The sequence below is a fragment of the Rhamphochromis sp. 'chilingali' genome, assembly GCF_963969265.1.
Source record: "Rhamphochromis sp. 'chilingali' genome assembly, chromosome: 1".
Taxonomy (NCBI): domain Eukaryota; kingdom Metazoa; phylum Chordata; class Actinopteri; order Cichliformes; family Cichlidae; genus Rhamphochromis; species Rhamphochromis sp. 'chilingali'.
The window spans coordinates 42,979,967-43,001,240 of record NC_137929.1 but is presented as its reverse complement, the minus strand read 5'-3'; the positions used below and the strand labels follow the sequence as shown (position 1 = coordinate 43,001,240).

Genomic DNA, 21,274 nt, shown 5'->3' with positions numbered 1-21,274 from the left:
GTGGATATAAGCAGCTAGTCATCATTTAATCATCAAATTCTTTCTTTACAGTGCTGAGTCATACAGTTCAAGTGTTTTTCAGCTTGCCAATATGTAAACTATTGCAATTATGAGTCACACAATTTTCTTTTCTTTTCTTTTTTTTTTTTTTAGCAAATTTACGTTTATTTAACTTGAATTATAACTTTTCAAAATTCAAGTCTATAGAATTTGGAAAACATCCGGGACTCCCAATAAAAAGGTCAGAGTCGACTCTGACTGGAGCTGATGGTTTGATCCCCAACTTCTTCTGTCCATGTGTTTTACTGGCTTTAAGCAAGACTCTGAACCCCAAGTTCATGCATTACCAAAATACTTTACATGGATCTCAAACATTCCAGCATCATCCATGAGCACTTCCCTTGGCCTACATGGACCAGACATCAGCAACAAAACATGTGACACTGATTAAATCAGACAAAGAATGAAAAGGATGAGCTGGAATGGCGGTGGATCTGCAAAGCAGTTTGCAGATGCATGGCAAGCTGCAGCTAAACGTCCTGTAGATTTCCTAATTAGATGTGCAGAACGGTTTCACTTGAGCCATCAGCTAGACCGGTCTGCTGGAATTGTGGTTGAGCCAGACATTCTGGCCTCTTGCTGTGCGCCGCTCGATTTTCTGCTGTAGGAAGGCTAAGCAAAGGTAAACAAGTACCAGTGGTGAGGGTGTTTGAATGTGTGGCTGGGTGAATGAGATATACTTTATTAACTGCTCTCTCTCGCTCTCTGTTTTAGTGCATTGCCTTTACAGTTCCCATGCATTTGACACTTCCAAGCAGGCCTCATCATATCCCCATGTGATGTTATAAATCTTCCATGTTGATACTGTGTCTTTTTTTAACTGTCATGATGGAGGTCCCAGCATAGATACAGGTTAGCAAATGTATCTTTATTATCCATTTATTACCCTATTTTTGTATCTTTCATTGTCCATACGATTGCTTCATCTTTTAAAAACAACCACACATCCCAAATTATTCCATATCAATCCAGGACTATATGGAGCTTTAGGAGCATTTAACCTTTGAATAATTTCATTACTCTAGCCTATAAGAGGAGCTTTATCTATCACATAATCTAAATTACACTTCAGGGGTATTTTTCAGCCTCAGGTAGACGTAATTTTGGGGGAAGCTGTAAAATAGCGTAATTGGGTGCTAGAGAAGTGTAAAAGCTTCAGCAGCAGTGATACAGCTACCACTAGCAACCTCCTGTCATGTAAAAGCAGAATGTCAAAACAGACATGGAGGGATAGGGCTGCCCAGGGTGCGTTCAGGATTATGAAATGACTTCAAGCTTTAAAATGAGAAGGAGGCTTAAAATGGCAATACTTCTGTTGGAGGTAAATCTGATCGATCAGACATCCTACCAGTCATCACTGCAACACTCATTCTATTTGCATCAGTTGTGATGCCACACAAATAAATATTTAATTCAATCTCATCCCAGCCTGGTGAAAATGAAACCAGCTACACCGCAGGCAACGTTATCAATAAACCTATTTATCCGAGGGAAGTTAAAGCAGTGCAGATTACAGTTTTAGATATGCAAACATTTCTTGAGGGCAGAGCTGCTGTAGAGCCCGAAATGTTTTTTGGCTTACTTAAACTTTAATGTAAAAAGCGAGAGAAGTGCAAATTTTATGGTTTAGCATGTAAGCCTGACACAGAGCGATAAGGAAAATACAAGGACGGGGAAAATCTGTGAAGCTGAGCCATCTTGCTACAAACGCGAGCTCGATGGCCAGATATACTTTTGATGAAGTCCATACTCATAAATAGAAAACAATATTTTTTTGCCAACTTGTGCTTGGAAAACATGTGTTCTGGCTGCGCTCACTGAGGTTAAATAAATAAAACTGCGACTTCTCAGCAAGCAGTGATTCGAAACTAAAACAGTGTTTGTTTAACTGGAGTCAGTAAAATATATGAGCCAAGAAGTTCTGTTGGAGTTTTGAACTCTGTGCAATTATTGAGAATTTCTGAGAAATTGAAAGTTGAGTCTCTTCTAGTTTAATGTGATCCTGCAAACCATTGTGCTGATTAACTGACCTCTGAAATTGATGACAGACTTTATTATTTTATTAGTACAAAATGGAGATGTTCAGTAGTCATATAAAATGAACCTTTGCTGCTCTTTAGTTGTTTTTTTTATAGTTTTCTTTATGGTTTTGTTCATTGGTATAGTTTATAGTAGTAAAAATTGTAATATGAACCCATTACCTACTTTCACCCTACTATCACCCTATTAGAGCACTTCGCTCTCGCTCTGCAGGCCTACTTGTTGTTCCTAGAGTATTTAAAAGTAGAATGGGAGGGAGAGCCTTCAGTTTTCAGGCCCCTCTTCTGTGGAACCAGCTTCCAGTTTGGATTCAGGAGACAGACACTATCTCTACATTCAAGATTAGGCTTAAAACTTTCCTTTTTGCTAAAGCATATAGTTAGGGCTGGACCAGGTGACCCTGAATCCTCCCTTAGTTATGCTGCAATAGACATAGGCTGCCGGGGAACTCCCATGATGCATTGAGTTTTTCCTTTCCAGTCACCTTTCTCACTCACTGTGTATTAATAGACCTCTCTGCATTGAATCATATCTGTTATTAACCTCTGTCTCTCTTCCACAACATGTCTTTTATCCTGTCTTCCTTCTCTCACCCCAACCGGTCGCAGCAGATGGCCCCGCCCCTCCCTGAGCCTGGTTCTGCCGGAGGTTTCTTCCTGTTAAAAGGGAGTTTTTCCTTCCCACTGTCGCCAAAGTGCTTGCTCATAGGGGGTCATATGATTGTTGGGTTTTTCTCTGTATCTATGAAGCGCCTTGAGGCGACTTATGTTGTGATTTGGCGCTATATAAGTAAAATTGAATTGAATTGCAATTAAATATAATTGCAGCACGGTGGCACGGTGGTTAGCACTGTTGCCGCACAGCAAGAAGGGCCTGAGTTCAATTCCACCATCAGGCCGGGGTCTTTCTGTGTGGAGTTTGCATGTTCTCCCCGTGTTTGCATGGGTTCTCTCCGGGTACTCCGGCTTCCTCCCACCGTCCAAAGACATGCAACTTGTGGGGATAGGTTAATTGGATAATCCAAATTGCCACTAGGTGTGAATGTGCGAGTGAATGTGAGTGCGAATGGTTGTCTGTCCCTATGTGTTAACCCTGCGACAGACTGGCGACCTGTCCAGGGTGTACCCTGCCTCTCGCCCTATGACAGCTGGGATAGGCTCCAGCGCCCCCCGCGACCCTGGATTAATTGAATTGAATTGAATTTTTAAGATACATCTGTTCACCTGTTTGATAATGCAAATATCTAATCAGCCAGTGATATGAAAGCAAATCACTGTATTAATTCTGGTCAAGAAGGCCCGATGAAGTTCACACTGGGCATCAGAGTGATGAAGAAATGTGATTTTAGTGGCTTAAGTGAATGTGGCATGAATGATGGTGCCAGGTGAGCTGCTCTGAGTTTTTCCCAAACTGCTGATCTGGTGGGATTTTCCAAAACAACCATCGTTTACAGGAATGGTTAAAAAAAAAAAAAGAAAATAACTCAAATTACCACTTAGCACCAAAGTATGGTGAAGAGCACCTCTGAATGCATGACATGTCAAACCTTGACGCAAAAAACAGCAGCTCTGCACCAGACTAAGTGTCACTTCTGTCAGAAACTCGGGCTACAGTTCACAGGACCTCACCAAAATATGGTGTGATGACTCTTCATTTCTGATGCAACATTTAGATGGCAGGGTCCAAATTTGGCATAGACAACATGAAAGCATGGAACCATTCTGCCTTGTCAACAGTTCAGGATGGTGGGGGTGTAATGGTGAAGCCACATTGAACCCCTTAGAACGAACTGAGCCTCATTTAAACAACACCACCTATTTGAGTAATGTTACTGATCATGTCCATCTCTTTATAAACGCAGTGTACCATCTTCTACTGGCTGATCCCAGCAGAGTAACACACACTGTCACAAAGCTCAAATCATCTCAAACTGGCCTCCACCGTCACCCTGTCCAATAGAGCACCTTTGTGATGAGTTGGAACAGGTGATTCTCATCATGGGCGAGAAGCTGACATATCTGCAGTAACTGTGTGATGCTGTCATGTAAATATGGACCAAAATCTCTGTTTCCAGCACCTTGTTGAATCTGTGCCATTAAGAATTAAAGCAACTGTGAAAGCAAAACGGGTCCAGCCTGATATTATTAGGGTGAAAGTGTCCAGTGAATGCATATGGCCTGATTCTCTTACTCGTGTCATATAGGTTGTGTCTAAAACTATTTATCCATGCACTTTCAACTCTCTGTGTAAAGAGGTCTATGTACACAACTGTATATTGACTTCATTTTATGCTGTTGCTAAGTGCCTGCCGGTCATAGGTGGTAGTTTGATTGTATCTATTATTGTAGAGTGTTTACTTTACAATATAAAGCACATTGAGGCGACTGAAGTTGTGATTTGATACTGTATAAAAAAAACTGAAATAAATGAATTTTTAAAAATAATGTAAATTCTCAGGTAATTTTTCTCTATGATGGTTATTATGTCATCGATGTCACACAGTGAAACATCACAGACCAGCCTTATCTAAATAACAAAAATACCAACATGCATTTTGGCATATAATATAAATGCATGTTGTACTGAGTGAACATCTCTACCAAATGAATAAACATAAATATAAATACTTTGTGGAAGTTTATGTTGTGGTTGACTGCCGCTATCCCACACATCCATTTGTCTTCTTTTTCCTCTGGTGCAGGTCATGATGGTGCTGACCACTACATTAGTTGTCATGGAGGTTTTGTGGGCTTTGTGTGATCTGTATAGCATATAGAAATAAACAATATGAGCTGAAGATGTGAAAAGAGGCAGGCAGCCCTTATCCTCTGACAAGAAACAAGTGTAGCATGATGCATAACACAGCATGGAAGAGGAATAAAGATCAAGCTGTCCTGCTGCTTCACTTCTTTACTGTAAGACATAGAAATATCTGCTCTGCATTATCTGACAAAGTATGCATGCAATTTTTGCTGAATTTATTACAGTGCTTTGTCATTCTGACATTAAATTAAAGTTTCTATGTTTAATAAATATTTTAGTTCATTGGTAAAGGTTAATTAATTTTAAAGCTATAGAGACGGGAGGTTAATTCCTGTTTGGATTTACAATGCTACAGCTTATTGTGTGTTTTCGGGGCCTAAATTTGTTTACACATTGAAAAAATGAGAAAAATCCTTAAGGAGAAATTTCCTGTGACATGTGAATCAATGGTTTGTATGTAGCAGACTGAACTACATTTAGTTTCAGCTCTGTCTGTAACACAGATTGAGCTGTAAAAGTAACAATAATGGTAAGATTTGACAAACAGTTATGTAAACAGGAAATTAATCTCAGTGTAATCTCCACTAAAGAAATGGGTAGCTGTAGTATAAGCCTGTGTGTATACGTGCACCTATGTTAGTATGCATCTGAAAATCTCTTATCTTTTTGAATAGTATTCACTTTTCCATAATCTGTTTGTGAATCTGCACAACCACACAGGAGTTTTTAGTTATTTTGGCTGATTAGACCTACAGTCATGTTGTACAGAGATTAATTGAGGTGGAGGAGTACAAGATTACAAGCAGTCAGGGCAGGCAAACACCACAATAGTAGCAGGCAAAGAAAATCTGGGCATTGAAAGAAGGAAAATGCTGCAAGGCAGGTCTGATAACTGGTCAACTGAGAGAAGAGCCAAAGATCTTAGGCAGACAGCCCAAGGGCTGGTGAGCACATGCACAGATCCAGTGGATGGTTTTGTGGTTTGTGAGCAGGAGAAACAGAGACTTCAGGTAGATGGCCTAAAGGCAGGGCAGCTGTTGAATGTGGAATACGTCTACTGGCCAGCGGTATGTAGTGAGGCTGGATCCTCTTTGGGGAAAGCTGGGTGAGCTGAATTGTTCAGTTAAGTGCAGGTTGTGGGGTGATCAAAATCCTGGAGACCAGAGCTTCAAGAAACCTGCCATGAACCAGAAGACAGAAGATCGCTGGCAGTCTGAGGATTGACCTACACAACTGACTCTAAGGTGGACGAGAGGCCAATCAGGTTATCAGACAATTCAAGGACAGTTTTTCTACCTAAACTGCTCCTCTGTTGGCCAACTAAGTGTCAGGCAAAGCAATGCTAGAAGTTTAACTTGCTGCTAGCAATCATATTGACTAATGGCTATAGTGGTGCTAGCTAACTGGCAGAACTAACCAGGTGGGAGGACTAGGCAAGTAGTAAAGGTGGTGGCTGAGGCAGAGGATCATGTATAAGGATGACATGCAAAAATTTTCAACAATCTCCTGTTTCCAAATGGATCTTTCCAAATGTTGAACTTCAGAGTTCTCAGAAAAAGTGTCTAAATGTATCAAGTCCCTCCAGGAAATATTGAGAACATCAGAATATCGAGAAAGTTGCCAGATTAATTCATGTCAGTCTGTGCTATCAGGAGTTCCTCCTCCATGACTTTCTCAAGCTGACAATACCCCCAGATGAAATCAGCAGCCCTCCACCGCGTCTGTGTACAGCTGTCCCGGAAACGGCTTTGTCCTCCAATCTAATGGTTTACCAGAGCTGAACTGAAAAAGCAAAACAAAACCCAAATGTATAAGCCAGGTGTAAGTAATAAAATGAGTAATTGACTAGATTTAGCTGCTTCATGTTTGGGTGTTAGCAGCATCACTCCATGTCCTCCTACCTCAAGTACACAACTACACTGGATGAAAGATGTTTTCAAGCATTTCAAGGCTGTCAGATGTGATGCTTAGAACAATCATGCATTTACCTGACAAGTCCTGTCTTAAAGGAGCCACACCCAACGTGGGGCTTGAACCCACGACCCTGAGATTAAGAGTCTCATGCTCTACTGACTGAGCGAGCTGGGCTTGAGCTGCTGCATTAGGAAATATCATAAGCTGAAGCATGAGAAGGGCTCTTCTCTCTGAAAGGACCATGACAGCAGAACTGGATCTGAACAGAGGAGATCAAACTGGTGATGATGTTTGGTCAGAATGCACCACCCAGCATATCATATCATCTGCACTGGTCCGTCATGGTAAAGAGAGAGATCCAACTGTAAAAGCAAAGCTCTTAAATCACCGGTCGATCTATGTACCCACCCTCACCTCTGGTCATGAGCTGTGGGTAGTGACCGAAAGAATTAGATCGCAGACACGAGTGTTGGAAATTAACTTTCTCCGAACAGTGGCTGGCCTCTCCCTTAGAGATAGGGTGAGACGTTCAGCCATCCGGGAGGGGCTCAGAGTAGAGCAGCTGCTGCTCCACATCGAAAGGAGCCAGCTGAGGTGGTTTGGGCATCTGATGAGGATGCCTCCTGGGCGCCTCCTGGGTGAGGTATTCTGGGCATGTCCCACCGGGAGGAGGCCCTGGGGCAGATCCAGGACACGCTGAAGGGATTATATCTCTCGGCTGGTCTGGGAGCACCTTGGTCTTCCCCCAGATAAGCTGGAGGAGGTGGTTGGGGAGAGGGCTGGGCTTCTCTGCTTGGGCTGCTGCCCTCGTGACCCGGCCCCAGATAAGTGAAAGAAGATGGATGGATGCATGGATGATGGATGATTGGTGTATAATCACTTTATACCAAGCATGTTTTCCTTACTGGTTAAATAACTGAATAAATAAACATTTTATTTTTATTTATATATTCAATTGCATTTTACTTAAAATCTTTGCTTCATGTTTATTGAGTTGAAGAATATTTTTTCTGCAAGAATCAATGCTTTACTTAATAGGCCGCCACCTCAAATGGTGACAAAACCTGGCTCACAAGGAAAGAAAAAAAATTTCCAAGTAAAAATAGGATGAACTCAACCATATTCTATTTTTATATACAAGTAAGTTGATTTGTCGGTGTAATCCACTGCATCATGTGGCACAACTAAACAGCACAGATAAACATAGAAATATAAAACACTCGTTGTGCAGCTTCACGGAATTCACACACCGTGACAAGACTTCAAAATTAGCATGAACTCGTCTCTAGTGACGGTAGAAGTATGAAAATGTGCGGGACCAGTAATCAACTCGTGGTCGCTGAAGCGAATCCGAGTCTGCAGTGCTCTTTCCCTCTCTCTCTCTCTCTCTCTCTCTCTCTCTTTGTCCCTCCCTCCCTTCAGCTTCAGTCAGTTGCCAGTTTATTGCCGCCTCTCTCATCCTCCTCAACGCTTGGCTATTCAGTGTTTAAACTTTCCTTGAAAGAGACTTACCTCCCAGCATCCTCCACTACAGTTATTAAACCCTGTCTTTGCCTTGAACTTGAGCCAGGATTGATTGTCACTTTCCCCTCGTGCGTGGCTGCAGGACGCGTCTCGGTGCGCGCACAATGGAAAGGAGAACGCGTCCGGTGCGTCCGCCCCGGTCCACCTCCTGTGCTGCTACTGCTGCTGCTTTTGTCTCCGGGACAAACTGACAAAACCCTGCCCAGGAGGCAGACGCACATCCCGGGCTGGAGGATTTGCGTGCCCCCACTCAGAAGATAAACCAGAAACGGAGACTGAGTCGTAAACCCCGAGAGAGAGAGGACATGGACGTACTGTAGCCAGCAATAAGAATATAAGGAGGATGTTGCCCAGCTATAATTAGACATAGAGCTCAAACTGCAGGGAGGCAGAACAACAAACAGTCTTCACTGGTGAGTACACCTTTTTTTCTTATTTTTAATTACCTAAATGCGCTGAAGGGGATGTTCAAGCGCGCCCTTGCATCCTTGACACCAACAGCAGAGGTCATCTGCGCTGCTGGAGGTATTTGAAGAGGAATAGACGGAGAAAGTTGGAGGACGTAGTACAGACGGCATGCTGAAGGCGTTATGAGTCAACTTTTCAAAGTCATTTTAATCTCAGTTAGAGTACCCGGCCCTCACAGGGGTCACAACCGCAGAGTAGCATCGTTGTTCGCACATAATAAAGAAAAAAACGTGAACAAATGAGGAAACTTTGCAGATGAATGGAGCCGAGTTACTGCTGTGTTGACGCGTCGCATTGTTTTATGTGAAGAGAAAATAAAAACGTCACGGTTACAAAATGTAATCTAAACTGGACTATACTATTACTATTTCTGATATTTCCGAGTTAGTTACTGGAACATTATGTCAAGTTTTTATTTTATTTTATTTTTTTCGTTGAAACAAAGTGGGATTCTGTTGCTTTCCACGTTTTTTGTTTTGTTTTGTTTTTGTTTTCCTTCCTTTCCTTTGCATGGGGGCGGAATGATGACATTCAAAAAGGGTGTGCTCAGGTCTGTCCTCGCGCGCCGCTGGCTCAGTCAGAGCGGGTGTGGCCGTCCGCGTGTACGTCCCTGCTCTGCTCAGCAGCAAATACCTGCACCAAACTGGGAATGAAATAATCCAGCACCCGTGCGCGCGCACACACATACACACACAGTGTGGCGCGTGCGCACGTGTTTATTCATTGAACGTCCGTTAATCCACCTGTCTCCAGGGAGGATTAGGGCGTTTTGGGACATTTTGGGACCTGTTTTTCTTTTTTTCTGTTTTTTTACACTCGCCTTTTACATTCCTTCAGCTCTACTACCCCCCCCTCCCCCAGAGAAAAGGAGCCACAAGTGTCGTTAAACACGCAGTATGTGGTGGAAGCGCCTTGCTGCTGCTGATGTGGTTTGCGTGCAAATAATTTTGGGAGCCCAAAATGGGTTGGTGTTCCGCTGATGGGGTGTGAAACTCTGACATGTGTCAGCACAGAAGAATTGTGGCTATAAAATGAACTCATCAGGATACTTGTATTTAACAGGGCTCATGACAGAGACAGATATTTATTCAGTTTCAAAGTCATTTCTCATACCCTGAATGCTCAAGCACCTGCTGGCTCTACTGGCATGAAAATGGAAGGCGATATTGGCAAAGGGTTGGTCCTCTCTCGGTCTGCATGTTTGTGTCTGTTTCTCTCTCTCCCTCTCTTCCTCTGCAGTGCCATAATTCCTAAGGCTTGCTTCATTTGGCTGCTTTAGTGTGGCTCTCCCAGTGTTAAAGTGAGGGTTTGATTCCCACTGGTGATTAAATACTGCAGTTTCCATTTATCGACAAACATGCTCCAATGCTCAGTAATTGACTTTCCACCTGCCAAAAAACTAAGTTGTTTTTTTTTCTGAGGTAGGACTGCGTAGCACATGATTTCATTCATTTTCTGCTTCTGCCGTGCCTGCCACCAGAAGTGGATATGCAAAACAGCCATCTCTGTCTCTTTTCGTTTTTCACACTGTGCTTGTCAGAGTGGACGAGTGAGGAGACGGTGATTGACTAATGGTTAGAAATACAGTTGGACTCAGAATGGCTCATTAGCCGAGGGACTGGGCACGTCAGACCAGCCACAGGAATGGTTCCATGAATATCGCTCTCTGTATCGCACACTCAGACTTACTTTGTTCTGCCTCAGGATATTCCCTTTTGAAAATGCCACACCTACAACCCCCCCCCACACACACACACACACACACACATACACACACACACCTTTCATTGGATTAATAAATTCAAGAAAAAACTCTACGGGAAAGGACCTTCTCTGAATGACTGGGTGATAGAAAAGAGCAGTAACTGTAGAGGAGGAGATCAGAGTGCTGGAAAATAGATTTAGGAATGGAATGAACTGGAATTTGATTGTGTGGTGGACTCGTGGGGGGGGGGGGGGGGGGGGGGGGGGGGGGGTTCATCTCTGCAGACATGTATGGACAAACCGCAGCAAATCATTCATTGTCTGTGTGCTGCATACAATTATCTTTCTGGCTGTGCGCAGCTCCCTGCAGGCTGTGTTTTCTGCTGTTGTATCCCTGAGGAGCACTTTGACTTTCGGACATTGTTTTGTCAGGGTTAAGGTAAAAACCCTTTAAGATTAAATAGCTGAGCTTCTCAAAGCTTCAAAAATACTTTTCACAGAATTCAGCGGAATTAAAATCCCTGTCGAGAGACAGGCGGCGTTAGGCCTTCTATCTCAAGCTGCCTTTGTTAACTTCTCGTGGCAATTTGTGATGAGGTCACGACTTCTAATCTGTTGATTGGTGTCAGTGAATGTAATGTATGTTGTCAACAACATATTTACATATTTACATTTTGCATGTCCACAAATACAAATTTGTGTTGTGCTTTTCCTTCAGCTAAAGCCCTAACTGTAACTGTGTGGACACTGGCTTCTGCATGACCACTGGTTTCAGCATCAGGACTGCCATAACAAAAGATCATATATACTATTGTCTGTCCATACAGATGTGTTAGGTAATAAAAAAGAATATGATTTGCGCCACGTATTGTTTAGAACATGGTACAATAGCATCATTTTGGAGAGGTATCCACAGAAGAGCTTCATCTATCTGGGTCTAAAGTCTCCTGGATAGATTGTGGGAAAGGTGTTATGGCCACGTCCAACCAAGCAAAGTCCCTAAAGGTAGACAAATGCTGCAAAGATCACATCTCCTAGCTAACTTTCTGGAGAAGGGGCATCTTGGTATTCCCCAGGAAGAACAGGCTGGACAGAGAAACCACCTCCCAGAATTTGTTAAGCAGTAGATAATGCATTAAAGGATGGATTTAGAGGGTCCTGGATAGTCGAGGCCTCACCTAGAATGCAAGTCAGTCTAGTTCCAAATTACACAAAGTCAGACTGTGGACAGTCCTGTTTTACTACATGGGTCTGAGGTGTGTGCAGGTATTTGCATTTTTGGATAATCCTTTATTGATACCAACATTGTATTTGACTTTTTTTTTTTGTAGGCCCACTTCATCATTTGTATTTTTGATTCTTTATCTGTTTTCTCTGTGGACAAAAGTAGACCTTCACAGGCCTTCCAGGACACATCTCTCTTAATCATATCACAGTGTAGAAAGAAAGCAGAACAATCTGAGAACAAGAGCTGAGAAAAAGTGTGTCTCAGCTGTCCAAAAAGTCCACTGTTATTAGTTTGAGTCAGTGTTTTGTCAGAAAAACATGCCAGCATTGATGAAAGGGACCGATACGCTTGGAGGCATATGATTCAGATGAACTGGACACAGGTCTCACCTGGAACTCAATTCCCGTCATTATTTGTAATAGACCACTGTTGAATGTGGAGCTGCCAGGCAGAAGGAAAAAGTAAAGGCCACAGAAAAGATTCATGGATGTAGTGAAGGAGGACGTGCAGAGGGTTGGTGTGAGGATGCAAGTGAGAGGGTGAGATGGAGGCAGATGAACCCTGAAAGGAAAAAGAAAAAGAAGAGCACTATTTTTCCTTCTACCCTGTTATCATTTGGAATATATATCAGAGAAAATATATCAGAGAATTAGTTGGACGTATAATGCATTGCAAGGTTCTGACTAATGCTTGTTGGTGACTTAAACATTAGTTTTTCTATCGAGGCTTTAGAATTTGACCACAGTTGCTTTGTGGTTTCCTCCAGTTACCTGTATTTTTAGATCCACAGCTAGCTGAGGCTGGACTAGGTTGCTTCATGTTACTGCATGAGGGACAGAATCAATCTTGTGGATTTGAATCCTGATTGCAGATCAGCACTCTTGCGCAGCTCCCATACAAATATGTTTCATTTAGCTTTAGTTCTCCTCCGTGGAGTCACGCATGGTCGCGAGCTCAGACACAATTGCAGTGATTGCCAATTCTGGTGTTCTATGGCAAACACCAATCAGATTCCTAAGTGCCAATCATTGAGCACAGGATCCACTAAAGGTTTTGTAGCGCTCCGCTGGTGCTAATCCTGTTCTGCCTTGCACAAAGGAGCAGATACCAGTCCTGCTGATGGGTTAAGGACCATCTATGGTCCTGTCCAGCTCTCCTACAATAACTGTCTGTCTTTTGTCCATGTTCGTGGGACTGCTGAGAGACACTGCAAACCTTCTAGCAATGGCACATCTGGATGTGCCATCCTGGAGGAGTTGGATTACCTGTGCAATCTCTGTAGGGTCCGCAGATTGCTGATCTCTACCCTATTCAGATGCAAAACTAGTAAAAAAACAAACAGAAAAGATGAGGAGGCAGAGAATGCCAGTGGCCTCCACCTGTAAAACAATTCGCGTGGTGGGGGTTCTCTCAATCTTGCACCTGTTGTTAATTTCATTAACATCAAAGCAGCTGAAACTAATTAGCGGACCAGGTCAATATCCCAGAAGTTTAGGTGACTTGATGCTATACTCTGATTGAAAAGTGTTCCTTTAATTATACAGTAAGCCTGCTGTGGTTGCTTCAAAAAGGTCAAATTATATCAGATTTTTTTTTTAAACAACTTAAAAACTGAAAATGTAGCTATCAAAATGTCTGTTTTCCTCTGTTTTTTGCAAGACATTCTGAATTAGTGGCATGCTTTGGTGAGTCAGTAAAAAGGGGTGATTGCCAGCTGTGAAAGCAGTTCTAATACAGACTTTTTAAAAGAGGCTCTTAACTGTAAGAAAAATACTTTTTTATGAGCTGCAATCATCTTTTGATCTTTAAATATTGATCACTGAACACTTATCAGAATGATAGTCTTTTTTTCTGGACATCAAAACTGCCTGCAGTGCTTCACACTGAAACCAATTACTTGTGCGGTTAGGATAGGGAGTTGAAACAAAAAAGGTGTATGAAATTAATATTTAAAAAGGTTTGAAGTAGTATCAAAAAATCCAAATGAGGATTTAGTTCTGTGTCTTTATTGCATCAACGGGGACTTAAATAGAGGGGAGATTTAATTATGGATGGATAGCGCAATAATTAAGGATTTACATGGCTGAAGATATGACAAAGGACACTGTTTCAGTCTGGTTAAATCACCAAACATCATTCCAGAGAAAGGCTTTAATGGCTTTAACTGGAGAAACAATGCAATACATTTATATGTTGGAAGCCTGTTTCTTTACACAGTAGTTGTTTTACAGTTTGATCTTAAAGTATTTGGACACTGTCATGTGTTACTGGATTGTATAGCTTTAACACTTTAAGATCCAAATCACCAGTGCGACTCATCCTGCAACAACAACAGCGAAGAAGTCATTCTTGAATTTTGCAATTAAAGGTAAGATCTAAGAAAATAAGTGTTTCAGGTTTAGTTTTAGGGGTTTTATAAGTTTCGCAAATTATTTTATTACCGATGTTAAAGTATATCGCATATAAGTTACATTGGTTTTGTCAGTAACCGCTTGTATTCAACAGCTCATGGGCCAAATTTCTAAACTGGCCTCACAAGTTGCTACAACAAAAAAAAGAAAGACAATGTAATGAATGACTTTTTGTGCAACAGTGAACGTTTGCCATCTTGTGCACATCTGCCTGCTCTTCTACCAGACCGCTTTCTTTTTCTCTTTCTCTCTTTTCTGCAACCCTTGACCTTGTCAGCTCTGCTCCTCAGACCTGAAACCTGTCCGATTAAGCTTCTGTGCCTGGGACTTCACCCATTATTTGCTCAGATTAGTTCTCCACACTGTGGATTTCTCTTGGTTAAGCCAGGGTTACCCCGCTGCTCTGCACAGCCAGCAGTGTGCTGGATTCTCCATGTGTCTCCAACCCTATTGTGCCCGAAAATAATTGTTCAGCTTTTATCTAACTAAAATCCCCCATCAAGCTAGTCCTGCCTCATGATAGAGCAGTCTTCAAAATATCTTACTTCAGTAGATGTTACTAGGCAACCTGGTGTGCAACAACCATTGAGCGCAGTGTTTTCCATTCATATCTGTGGAATCAAAATGACTTAAAAGTTCTACGCATAAATGGACATATTTTTGTTTTCCTTTTCATCCCATGCACCCCCAAATTCACGACATGATTAAAGAATCCGTTTTAGGAAATGTCATGAAATACGAAATCATGGGGTTTCATTTAAAAAGACAAATGTCTAAAATGGTGAGTAAGTGTAATTAGAAAAGGTTTAAACTCAATCAATCCTGTTTTCCCGCCATTTTATTTTTTTTACCTGGAGTCAGGGTCCCATCTTAAACAACCTTAAATTAGACCATAGAGGAATGGGCTGGAAAAAATATATATTTCATATCATTGCATTAGCCTTGAAATAGGTTTAATTAATAGGTTTAAACATGTAAGTAAACTTACATGTAACTTGATTATTATTTTTACTTGCATTTTTTGCAAACCTAAAAAAAAAATAGCGTATTACAGCTTTAACCTCCTAAGACCTGAACTCTTCCACGGCATGCATTTTTAATTTCTCTTTGATATTTGGTCATATTGGGGCCCGATGAATGTAAAAACAAAGAATTACCAGATTTTGTTTTTAACCTTATTTTTGTTTTTAAGAAAAATAAGAGCCAAATATGAGGATATTAGTTTAAAATTTTGATAGAACAGTAGCAGTATAATGTCCTTGTAAGTGGCAGGCCCTTGTAGAGCAAAATTCAGTAATTTGGTCTAAATAACCCAAAATGTGATGTCCACATATGTGGACGCCAGGTCCTAGGAGGTTAAAGGTGAGGAGACAGGAATACAGAGCCAACTATACAGTCTTGGGTTACTTTTATCACAGAGACCTTGAGAGGCTTCATATGTCTTGTGTATAGAGGTTTGTCTCTGACAGACAAGTAAACATGCTGCAGTGAGCTTAGAGGATTTGAAAACATAAGAAAGAGGAAAAAACTAAACTAAAGAGAAAAGAAGAACAAATCAGAGAAGGCAAACAAGATGCTGGCCTTTTGTGTTTTTTGACCTTTTCTGTCCTTTGCTGTGTGGATCAAATTAAATGGAACTGCCTCAGTCTGGTAGTTAAATTCACCAGGTCACCAGGGGCAGAAATAATCCGCTCTAATTCCAGTTGCCAACCTCAATGTATGGTTGTGAAAATCCCAACGGCTCTGTTATCTGTAAAGATGTGTGGCCACTTATTTAACATCATTTAAGGTTTCTTTGTATTATCTGACTCACATATTACAGTGAATATGATGAAAGAGTATCCTCAGCCACAACTGTTTTTTTTTTTGTAGCACTTATACAGAAGTACTATGGTGAGACAACAGTTAGTATGTGGCTGAAACTGTCTGTTACACAGTGGGTTTCAGTCAGTTTGTACATGTATCACATGATGAGAAAACACACTTTGGACAATGCTGTGCTATGACAGACATTTACATAGTGAGAAAACTGAAAGATCTTCTGTAATTCATATGATCAGATTTTAGATCCACTACTGTAAGTGGTTAGATTTCATAGGATGGAGAAAAACACACACATCCAAGTCCAATTTCAAATGGCCAATACAAAGTAAAAGCCGATCACAAATTCTTTTTTTTTATAACCAAATTCCCATTTTTTGTAACACCCACAGAACGCTGATGCTGATTTGAATAATTCTCTTGCCACAAGCTCCAGAGTGTCAAACTGCAGGCACATTCAACATTCAGCTCAAAGACAAACTGAAAATAAAGCTTCATGCTACTAGCATGAAGCACCCTCAGCTGGAGGAATAACTCAATTATCTGAAATGATTCTGTAAACAAGATTGGTTCATTTTGGATTCTGCTTAAAGCCTTTGCTGGGCATTTTAAACTTTTTTTTGTCCTCGGGTATAATGCCACAGTGAAAGCAGTTCAATAAAAAAGAAAATGTAAGACTGATGAGAAATAAATTGAATGTTCTCAGAGCAATGTAAAGGTTTGAACAATGTGAAAAGACCAGGGAAAAGAACAGTACCTCAAGGAAAATAAAAACTAAATTAAGATAATGATTTGGATATAATTAAACGGACGCCGCTCTTCAGGCAACATATATAGACCTCACACCAATACACTGCAAAAACATGTGTCATCCAACTTTAAGGCTAAAACAGATACTTCTGTAGCATCCCTCAATATTTTCCAGCCTTACTAGAATAATGTCCTTAAATATGTTTACATTTACATTAAAGCATCACTTTATTAGGTACATCTTGGTAATTCTGGGTTGGATCACTTTTTACCTTCAGTAATGCGTGTGTCGACTTCACTTCCATGGTGTGAATTTCCCGTTCAGTTACATCCCAAAGGCGCTGCATCCTCACAGGATGGATCTATCCTTTCATAGTGTTTGTGCCAAACTTTGACCCTACCATCTGATTGTTGCAGCACAAATTGAGACTCATCATACCAGACAGGAGTCACACTTAGTGTTGTACTACACTGCTGTAGCACTTCTGCTTCAAGATCTGATGTGCAGTGTATTCTGAGATTATCTTCTTCATGCGAGTGGTTATTTGAGTTATTTCCTCTATTTTAGCCATTCTCCATAAACTCTAGAGATGTTTGTGTGGGAAAATCCCAGCAGATTAGCAGTTTCTAAAATTTTCTGACCAGATCACGTGGCACCAAAATTCATGCCACATTCAAAGTCATTTAAATCACCGGCTTTATATGTTGATACAGGGCAGGATGGATCCACGCTTTCGAGTTGTTTACACCAAATTTTGAGCCCACTATCTGAATGCATCAGATTCAAGACTCATCAGATGAAGCAATGTTTTTCCAATCTTCTGTTGTCCAACTTTGGTTAGCATGTATAAACTATAGCTTCAACTGTTTGTAGCTGACAGTTGTGACACGTGCTGTGGTCTTCTGCTGCTGTGCATTCAGAGATGCTCTTATGCATACCTTGGTTATAATGTGTGGTAATTTTTAATGAATGTTGCAGTCTGAACATTTATTTATATATATATATATATATATATATAGATGAGAGAGAGTGTCAACTCATTCAGATGAGCTCGCCAGTATGCTCAGATGTACCAAATCCTAGGTGATACTGTCGTATCAAGCTGTGTTGCTTCTGCTCCCTGTAGCATCCTTTGAAATCATATGTAAGTGCGAGGTAAAGTGAGAATTACATCCCATCTGGCTTCTTGTAGATTTCACTTGGTACGTGCTGTGGCCACTGCTATCTGTTCTCATTCATATGCACCACTCTGACTGCAGAGTTATTTTACAATTTCCTTGCTGTTTGATCTCCTTCAAGCTCTCCACTCTGGGACTGTCACTCTAGAGGGATGTGCACAGGGAGAGGGAGTTAAAACAGACAACGAGAGCTGGGGGAAAGAGAGTGTGTGGAATCAAGAGGGACAGGTGAGAGAGTAAGATTGACATGGGAAGCAGGTGAAAAGTAGATGGAGATGGGTGAGAGTCAGCTGTATACTTGCTTCATGTTCACACCCGTCCTCTTTCCCAAGCTGTCAAACAGCCATTTTATTAAAGCTGTTGGCATCTAGTGCCAAACAGTAGCCCGCCACTTAACATTTAGGTCATAGCTGTGGTGAGACTTGGTTTTTCTCACTGTAAACTCCCTTAAGAGTTCAGTTCTGTCCTAAATCAGCTGCATCCAGCATGGGACTTGAATCCTTGACCCTGAGGTTAAGAGTCTGCCAACTGAGCTAGCTAGACTTGACAGCTTGTGAAATAGATATGACATTTTCTACTCAAGTTGAGCACTCAAAGTGCTTCCTAATACAAGTCTTGTTCCCCCATAAATTCATGCATTTCTGTTTCTATCAAACCTGATGGATCAGTGGAAACTTGGCGTTCCATGTCGAATCAAAATATTTCATCATGTGAACACCCCCAAAGTTCTACTTTGTGGATTGCTTTGCCTTTTGAGTAACTTCTTAAGCTTGCCAGACTTTGTAGTAATTACCAGCAGTTTAATCTGCATTGTAAGTAAGTTCTCCACTGTGACTGAATGCCTCAGTCAAAGTGGATCATTCCAATCAATCACTCTGATTTGTTGCAGTAGGAGTGTTCAGCTGATTAACCCCTTTCTCATGAGGTCTAGCAGGCAGTGTGTTTTTTGATGATGGTCGGAAAAGCGTGAAGTTGTCGTCTACATCCGTTTTTCGGCATTCCTCAGGTGATTTCAGAACCTCGGGTCATCGTATGTTTGCATGTAGCTAATCTGATCTGGACTGATCACCTGGGGAAGCACATCGTCAGGTCACAGGCCATTTATTGATTGACGTGCAAACAATCAAGTTCTGCTAGCCAGCTGGGCTTTGCATCGTTTCTGTTGCTGAACTTATAATTTCATTGTTTCTTTACCCCTCGTGAATTACTTGGAGTATTTTTCGTTCCATGAACTTGACTAGAATTGACAATTGACATTTTGTAGCCATTTCTCTCATTGCTGCATTTCAAAAGTGGCAGTTTTGGTGAATCAGACACTCATGACTCGTCAAGTAAAGCCTCTGACCAGCCAATTGGTAGCATGGAGTCTGACCAAGGCAAGGCAAGTTCATTCATATAGCACAATTCAACAACGAGGTGATTCAAAGTGCTTTACAGAGACATTAAAAAACAAAAACAAATAAAAAGCATGATTTAAAATTGATTAGAAAAAAACAGTAGATAAAATCAGTAGTTAAAATGTAAGTTTTGAAATTTAAGCTTAAAGTGTGGATTTGGTGCTTTATTCAAATGCAGCTGAGAACAGGTGAGTCTTCAACCTGGATTTAAATAAACTGAGTGTTTCATCTGATCTGAGGTTTTCTGGGAGTTTGTTCCAGATATAAGGAGCATAAAAGCTGAATGCAGCTTCTCCGTGTCTGGTTCTGACTCTGGGAACTGATAAAAGACCAGATCCAGATGACCTGAGGGATCTGGAAGGTTCATACTGGGTCAGGAGGTCACTGATGTATTTTGGTCCTAAACCATTCAGATTGTCTGACTGATTTTTTAGGTAGACCTGTAAAGATGCTGTTAATAATCAAGCCTACTAAAGAGGAATGCATGGACTAGTTTTTCCAGGTCCTGTTGAGGAATCAGATCTTTTATCCTTGAAACATTCTTGAGGTGATGGTAAGCTGATTTTGTTATTGTCTTAATGTGTTTTTATAAGTTTAGGTCTGCATCCATCACTACACCCACATTTCTTCGACAAACTCACATTTTAGTACTTGCTCAGCTCACTTGGGACCCTGGCTGAGCAGGTAGCAGGGACTTGCTTTTTTCAAGCTTGTTGAAAAACTGTACAGTTCTGTTCTAAATCCTGGGGGTTGAACCCACAACCCTGAGATTAAGCGTCTCATGCTCTACCGACTGAGCCTGCCAGGCTTGATGCCTAAAGGTTGCATGGTTACGTTCAGTAAACAGGCACATTTTAACCGCCCTTGCAATGATTTGTTAAACCAAATGCTGTGGTTTCAGTGCCTATATGAAATTAAAAACACTGGTACTAACAACAAAACCTCCTTGTACTTTGTATAACACCCACAGAATATAAATTGACAGACGCGAGTTATTCTTTCATTCAAGTTTGTAATTTATTACCGGTTATTTGTATCTTCACCTCATTTATTTGCGTGATAACTTTTTAAGATAATGACACAGCAACAAGGAGTGAACGTGAGCATGAGTGGTTGTTTGTTTCTCTATGTTAATGCTGCACTTGACTGGGGAGAGTACGCAGTAGTGTACCCCACCTCTTACCCTATTACTGCTTAGGCGCTACATGAGCTGTGACTCTGAATTCTATTGATAATCCGATGTACCTGTATGTTGAACTTTGCACAGTTGTCCCATTTAGTTATTTTCCTTATGTTCTTCAAATGTTGTTGTCTTGGTTTGGCTTTTCATAACAAAGCGAGCTGAATCAAAGTCTTTCTCGAAGCAAGTTCTTTACTCACGTGCCATGTGGCGATGCCTGCAGGCAATCATGTATCTGAATGTGTCATGATCCTGGGTCCTTTTGACCCAGCGTTTTGTGTTTTCTCTTCGATTTTGGTTCTGTTCTCTAATTGGTGTTTACCCTGTTCCCCCCCGTGTGTTCCTGTTTTATTGTGAAGGTCTGCGTCTTATGTGAGTGTTTTCAGTTTGCCTCCCTGGTCTCGTCATGTTAATCACTCCCAGCTGTGTCTCCCACCTGTGTGTAATCTCCCTGTGTTCTCTGAGTGTATTTAAGTTGTATTTTCTGTCTTGGTAATCGCTGGTTCGTCTGTGTTGTTTCCCCTCGGTCTCCCTGTATGTATTTCTCCGGACCTCCCTGCATCCTCATTCTGGTTTGTCTTATTAGTTTACCCAGTTTAGGTTTCTGGTTTCATGTTTTGTCGCCACCGCTGTTTGTACTCACACCCCTGTAAATAAACACTCATCTGCACCAGAGCTGCTGCATTTTGGGTCCTATTTCATATTCCACACGTGACAGAATGAATGTGGAGGTTTGTGAAAATCTGTCGTAAACTGATTGTACAGAAGACAAATAAAAGTACAGACAGCATGACAGTGTTCTGCATGCTTCTTGACAAATATTATAAGCGTAAAT

General features: G+C 41.3%; 1 long non-coding RNA gene across 1 annotated transcript in view; it reads left to right on the top strand.

Annotated features, from left to right (window-relative positions):
- Nucleotides 1-8,605: 8,605 nt before the first annotated feature.
- LOC308402458 overlaps nucleotides 8,606-21,274 on the top strand; it is a 111,016-nt gene continuing 98,347 nt past the window's right edge. Inside the window, exon 1 of the long non-coding RNA XR_013972757.1 lies at nucleotides 8,606-8,714. This is a non-coding gene — a long non-coding RNA (uncharacterized lncRNA). The remainder of the gene's footprint in view (nucleotides 8,715-21,274) is intronic.